Below are 7,408 nucleotides of genomic sequence, written 5' to 3'. Positions count from 1 at the left end.
ACGGTATCCACACTGGCAGAAGCTTGTTTATGGGGTATTCATGGCAAGCCGGAAGCTTAAGCATTATTTCCAGGGTCACCCTATCACCGTGGTTAGTTCTGCTCCCCTAGGAGATATCATCCAAAATAGAGAAGCCACGGGAAGAGTGGCTAAGTGGGCTATAGAACTTGGGCCTCATGGTCAGAAATACATGCCACGCACTGCTATCAAATCTCAAGCATTGGTGGATTTCATCAACGATTGGACAGAGCTGCAGGCGCCTGAAGAGAAACTGGATAATACATACTGGACTATTCACTTCGACGGGTCTAGGCAATTGGAGGGCTTGGGGGCTGGAGTTGTATTAACTTCCCCTCGAGGTGACAAGTTTTGCTATGTGCTACGGTTGATGTTTCCCTGTACTAACAATGCGGCCGAGTATGAGGCCTTGCTCCATGGTCTTCGGATGGCTAAGGAGATGAGCTTGAGCCGGGTAAGGTGCTTTGGCGACTCAGATTTAGTGGCTCAACAAGTGTCAGGCAAGTGGGATTCCAAGGACCCTCTCATGGCGGCTTATCGCCGCGAAGTTGATGCCATTGCTGGACACTTTCAGGGTTACCAAGTAGAGCACATCGATCGCAGGAAGAACGAGGCGGCTGATGCATTAAGCTGGCTGGGCTCTCAGCGAAAGCCGGTGCCGCCTAATACTTTCTTGGACATTTTGCATAACCCTTCTGTTAAGTTGCCTACAGAGGAAGACTTGGCTGTCCCTGACCCGGAGGCACAGTTGGTGGCGGCTCTCCACATTACCCCAGACTGGACAGTGCCATACTTGGCTTACATGACCCGGGGAGAATTTCCTGAGGATGAAACTTTGGCTAGACAAATAACTCGGCGGTCTAAGTCAATGATAATTATCAATGGCGAGCTACATCGTCGCAGTGTCACTGGAACTTTCCAGCGTTGTGTTTCACCTGAGGAAGGCCAAGAGATTTTACATGAGATTCACGAGGGGGATTGTGGCCATCATGCCGGTTCAAAATCCCTTGTGGCCAAGGCTTTTCGTCATGGTTTTTATTGGCTGACGGCTCATGCTGATGCAGAGGATTTGGTCAGTAAATGTGACGGTTGCCAGAGGTTCTCGCGACGGGCTCATGTGCCGGCTCAAGAATTGAGGATGATTCCAATCACTTGGCCATTTGCGGTCTGGGGGCTTGATATGGTTGGGCCTTTTAAAAGATTCAAGGATAAGAAGACCCACCTCTTGGTGGCGGTCGACAAGTTTACAAAGTGGGTTGAAGCAGAGCCAGTTAGTAAGTGTGACGCAGCCACAGCGGTTCAGTTCATGAAGAGGGTGATATTTTGCTTTGGTTTTCCACACAACATTATAACTGATAATGGTACCAATCTGTCTAAAGGTGCCATGGAGGAGTTTTGTCAGCGAGAGCATATTCGGCTTGATGTTTCATCAGTGGCTCACCCTCAATCCAATGGTCAAGCTGAGAGAGCCAATCAGGAAATCTTGAAGGGCATCAAGCCCCGGCTTTTGGTCCCTTTGCAACGGACGCCAGGTTGTTGGGTGGAGGAGTTACCCTCCGTGTTATGGAGCATCAATACTACTCCTAACAGGTCTACGGGTTACACGCCTTTCTTCATGGTTTATGGAGCGGAGGCGGTCCTCCCTAGCGACATCCGTCATGACTCGCCTCGAGTGGCGGCTTATGTTGAGGCGGATAATGAGCGGGTGCGCCAAGATGCTCTTGACTTGTTGGACGAACAGCGTGATGTGGCAGCGGCTCGCTCGGGATTTACCAACAAGACCTGCGCCGCTATCATAGCCGTCGGGTTAAGTCCAGAGTTTTCCAGGAAGGTGATCTGGTGCTCCGGCTCATCCAAGATCAAACAGACGCACACAAGTTATCCCCGCCTTGGGAAGGGCCCTTTGTGGTCAGCAAGAACTTGCACAACGGGTCATACTACCTTATCGATGTTCGGGAGCACAAAGATTCACGTAAGTCGGAGGAAGAGACCCGTCGGCCGTGGAACATAGCTCAGCTTCGGCCTTATTACACTTGAGCCACCGGCTCTCATAATGTACATATTTCTATAGCCATGTATATATTATGATAAATAATAAAGCAGGGCCTCTGTCCTTTTCTCCTCCAAAGGCAAATGTGTTATTGTTATTTCTATTACAACATTACATGGTCATTTGGAGGTTGATCCGGCTTATGATCGTATTCGAATCTAGCCGTTAAACAATATGATCACTTGGGGCTTCCTGTTCAAACATAGGTCGTATTCGAACCAAAGAGAACATAGCTGTCGATACCCACTTGATTGGCAAATTGCCGAGCTCATTGGGGAGTTTTTCTTGACCATATTTGAATCATAGCTCAACCCCCTTTGGGAACCGACGTGGATCGTATTCGAATCAGCGTCGTTAAACAACTCTCAAGGTCATTTGGGGGCTTCCTGTTCAAACATAGGTCGTATTCGAACCAAAGAGAACATAGCTGTCGGTACCCTCTTGATCGGCAACGCCAAAGCCACTGGGGGCTATATGATCGCATTCGAACCTTAGCTTAACCCCTTTGGGACGGTTCTCTGGTCGTATTCGAATCAGAAGCCCCTAAGTTTTGATCTTTTGGTTTGCAACAAGTTCTTTTGATCATATCAACAGTGTGAAAGGGCGGTTCTTACTCCGCCGGCTTAGCTTTGATTAACAATGTTGACAGCACACAATAAGCATTATCGATGCTGGTGAACTGGAGTTGAGTTCTCAACCTCATTATTTGGGTTATATAAATCGGAAGTATACTTAAGGTTTGCAAGTATGCTATTATGGTTACCTCGAGGATATAATTGAGAGCCGGTCTTTTATGATTTTGGTTCATATTCCGGGTTATATGTAAAATATATGACTTTCAGTGCGGTAAGCCGCCTAGAGACTTGTGATTTGTTTTCTATACAGGACAATTAAAGACAACTCTTTAAGTTTAAGGAAAGCAAATGAACAAACATAACCCGGAGGAATATAAAGGAGTAGCTTCAACGGAGTTAAGCACTCTACACGTGCACGATGGCACGACAAAATTAAGTGTTTATCCTACTCTATTACAGGACTCCCCGAGTCCAAACGGTGAGGCATTGTTTTAAAGTGTAACCATGAGCCGCCTAATAAATCAAGGTGCTTGTTGGGTTGAAGCTCCCGGCTCATCCCTCTCCGTTCCTCCGGCTGTTCCCATGACCTGGAAGGTTGATGATTTCCAGTCAATGCCGCTCAAAGCTTCAAATTGAGCCTCATCATCAATTAACCTGGCCGGGTCAACTTCTGGGGCGAAGGTATGCTTACGAGTTGGCGGGATCAGGCTGACTGCTTCATAGCGTGGAGTTGGGATCCTCTGATTCTCCGCGTCATAGACCGGCTGGTACTTGGTAAGGTCTGTGTCATTCCCAATCAAGGTGGCCACCAGGCGCACACTCTTCACACAGGCGGCGAAATCTTTCTGGTCAAAGGGGGTACCGTCTTCCTTCAGGCTGGGGTATCCAAGAGCGATGTCGGCCGGGTCTAGCTCCGGTAGAAACGCCTTGGCGCGGCTCAGAGCAGCTATAGCTCCGGCTCTGGCAGAAGCCCGTCTCAGCTCTTGGAAGCGTTGAGGAAGTACGGCAAGCCGCCTGAGTACGTCTGCCAGGTGAGTGGGAACCTCATTGGACAGAGCCACAACAGCTAAGGCACGTTGTGACCCGGTGTAGAGTTGCTCCACCAAGGTGTAAACAGCCTTCATCTTGGTCAGCACGTTTTGGTTAAGATTGGAGCTTCTGGGACCTGCATAATAATGTCAGGTGAGCTGATGGCAGTGGTGGGACTTATGAGACATGAAGAATGTAAACTTGTTAAAAGCTTGCAGAATAACTTACCGAAGATTGCAGAGACCATCTGTGACACATGGCGTTTTAAGCCGGAGAGTTCGGCGGTTCTTTCAGTAAGAGCAGCCTCCTCTTGTTCGGCCCGGCTTAGCAGGGCAGTCTTCTCCTCGGCCCAAGTTTTTCTTTCTGTTTCAAATTTCTTCTTCAGTTTTTCTTGCGCAGCAACACTGAACTCAAATTTGGCATTGGCCTTCCGGGTCTCAGTTTCCTGAGTCTTCAGGCGGTTCTTCAGCTCAGAGATTTCAGATTCAAATTTCTTGCAAGCAGCCTGTACAAATGCCAGGTTACAGTTTGAGTGATTATCATGCAACATTAAAGTCCCAAGCACTTTGCAAGCAAAGACACTCGGCACTTGGGGGCTAATGTATGCCGAAAGATTCTATTTTTAGTGCCAGTTCATGAAGGTAAGCCGGAATTAAGTCTACAACATATTCTATCATAAGTAATAGACTTGGGGGCTAGCATGGTAAGGATGACTATGGAGTAAGCAAGAGAGTTGTACCTCAGATTTTTGCTGTATCTTCTTCACCATGTCAATCTCCAGGTCCCGGCTGTTGTGCACTTGACTAATATAACCAGAAACAATGTCTCCAATGCTCAAGTTAGCATAGTCAGTGATATCCAGTCTGGCCCTGCGGCGCTCCAGCAGTTCTTCTTTAGCAGAGCATCTGGCCAGCACAGTGGGTCTCCCCGGCTCAACATATTTGGTCCGGGTAATCACCACATCCGGGTCATCGGCCTGTTGAGCTGAGCTGGGGATCTCCGGGTTGTCAGAACCCTCCTTGGTTTGTTGTTCAGTTGGAGCGGTGGTTTCTGGAGCTAGTGTAGACGGCGGCTCAGAAGCAGAGGCGTTGGGTTCAGTCAAGACCGGTTCTTCGACCGGGTGACTTTTCTTTGCCCTCTTGCTGAGCTTTGCTTGTGCGCTGAAAGTCAAAAGGTTAGTGCAAAAACATGAGTAAGATAAAGCACAAAATAAGATGATCATCATTACCCGGGTGCAGTCTTGAAAGCCGGCAAGTTAGATTGCATGGAGTCACCGGAGGAAGGTGAAGTTTCCTGATAGTTTGAATCAGAAGAGTTGAGTGGTTGACGAGTGATGCCCGCCAAAGGATGAAAAGGATATAACTTGGAGATAACCTCGGTCCGGCGCTTCCTTGATGCTTCAGGTAAGCCGGAGGAGAGGTCTGCATCCTTGTTGGCCCGGGTTTGCCTCCGGCTCTCATGAATCTGTTGCTTCAAAAGAAATTGAGGATCTTGATAAGCTAAAGGATGGGAAAATCTTACTTTCCGGGTTACTCTTCAGACTTTCAGCCTTGGCAAGGGCTCCGAGTCGGAGGAAAGTATAGTTACCTCTTCAATCACCGGGTTACTCGCTCCGGTGTCCTCCTGCTGATAATCAGTGTCAATAAGGTGGTTAAGAACAAACAAATAAAAAAATAACAAGAGAAGAGCATAAGAATGAGGGGTTACCTCTGACTCGGAGGTGTCATCCAGCTGAAGCAGGTCTGAAGCGCTAGGTTTACTCCCCTTCTTGCGGGGAGCGGCTCTCTTGGCGGCTTTCTTAGCCTTCCTGGCTTTTTTAGCAGCCTCATGATCATACCTGACCTTCTAGAACTTATCATTAGCCTGAAAAATACAACAAAGATTTCTTGAGGATAAGATGAAAAATTGTTAAAATGGAAAGTAAGGTGCTCAGATCAGTAGCTTACCGCCGGAGCCGGGTTAGCTTTGCAGAAGGGGCTTAAGCCTATCCTCCCGCAGTCTGCTAAGCTCCCGTTCAGAAGGGACTTGGTCATGTCGTCAACGACGTCCTCAGGTAAGTCGTTGGGGCTGTGCCGCAGAGGATCATCCTTCCGGCCCGTGTAATCACACATTAAGCCGGGGCGGCGGCTCAAGGGAATCACCCGCCAAGCGATCCAGACCCGGACCAGATCAACACCGTTAAGGCCGTTTCCCAGAAGAGCTTTAATCTTGTTGATGGTGGGGATAAGCGGTTGACGCTCAGCTTGAGATAATTTGTCTGGCAGGGGGTGATTTGACTCCAGACGCAGGGCGCGAAAGCCGGGCAGAGGGTTCTCATTAGCCGGAGAAGTATCCTGGCAGTAGAACCATGTCTGGTTCCTGTCGTGGAATTGTCACGGCAGATGTCCTCGAGCTAGGACTTAGTCGTGGAGCCATCGCGACTAGGAAGCTTGAAGGGGTTAATGCGGGACAAGGAACACGAGGGTTTATACTGGTTCGGCCCCTTACGGTGAAGGTAAAAGCCTACGTCCAGTTTGATGTGGTATTGATTAGGGTTTCGATAACCAGGGAGCTAAACTGCTATGCCCGGCTCTCGATGAGATTGTTCTCGCCCTTAAACTGCTGCCGGGTCGTCCCTTTATATAGGGAGGCTGACGCCCTGCAGCTTTCAGAGTCCCGGCCGGCTCATAAGAGTGTCCGGCTCGGACTCTCAACTATTCTTGCCTTACACTACAAGTTCTACCATAATAACAATTGTAACTACGGGCCTTAAGCCATATCCGGGTCTTAAGCCCATCTTTGGCCCACCGTCTTTAAGCTTGGCGCCGGGCTTCTGGCAATGACCATATGAGTAACCCGGCCCCTCCTGGCGGGTGACTCTAAGATCTATATCCTCAACATTAGGCCCCAGATTGATTTGAGCCGGCTCATGTCAATCTTCAACTCTTTCGACAGAAAAAATCTCCGGCTTACCATTCGTGTGAAGGCCATAACCCGGCGTGACGTCATCCTCTGGACTCCGGATAATCCGCCGTGACGCCATCTTCCATTAAGCCCGTTTTTTACTCCACCAGATCCGCAACGGATCTTTTGCTTTTACTGTCATCCCGAAAATCGAGGCGTTGTGGGGGGAGATAACCACGCCACGGTCTCCTTGATTCTCACGCCCGCTTTACGAGCTCGCCTTATAAATAGGCCGGCCCGACGGGCTTCTCTGCCACCCTTCTTCCTCCTCGCGCCACTGCCTCTCTGCCTGAGCTCGCACTCCGCCGCCGTCACCTCGCCTCCGGTCTTCTTCAACCTTGGCCGCTGCATCACCTGACTCGGACCAGACAAACGGCGGTGACCCCCACACCTTTTCAGCTCTGGTAAGTCCTGCTTGACCTGTAGAGTAGATCTGCCGTAGGATTTGCCCACGTTCTTCGTGTTCGTCGCCATTGTCCGCAAGCTTCGGTAGTTCTCATAGTTACTGCCCTTGTTTGACCTTAGATCTGCATAGAATTAGTGCGGCGGCTGTTTGGCACTTATTTCAAATGCCAGTGGGTCTCTTTCCACTGCATAAGAACTTTGTTCGGGCCCAAGAACTCCCTCGCTTCTGTTTCTAGGTCTAGAAATGTTTCTTTTTGCCCGACCATTTCGATCCAAAAAAGTTACTGCAATGTGTGAAACCTGTTTTACCACACTTAGTAAAAAATTGCAATCATTGAATCTTGGCGGTTTACAGTTCCTGTTTAAAGAAACCACGCGCCATAGACCC

The sequence above is a fragment of the Aegilops tauschii genome, chromosome 6, assembly GCF_002575655.3.
Source record: "Aegilops tauschii subsp. strangulata cultivar AL8/78 chromosome 6, Aet v6.0, whole genome shotgun sequence".
NCBI lineage: Eukaryota > Viridiplantae > Streptophyta > Magnoliopsida > Poales > Poaceae > Aegilops > Aegilops tauschii.
Note: the sequence above shows the minus strand (reverse complement) of the source record.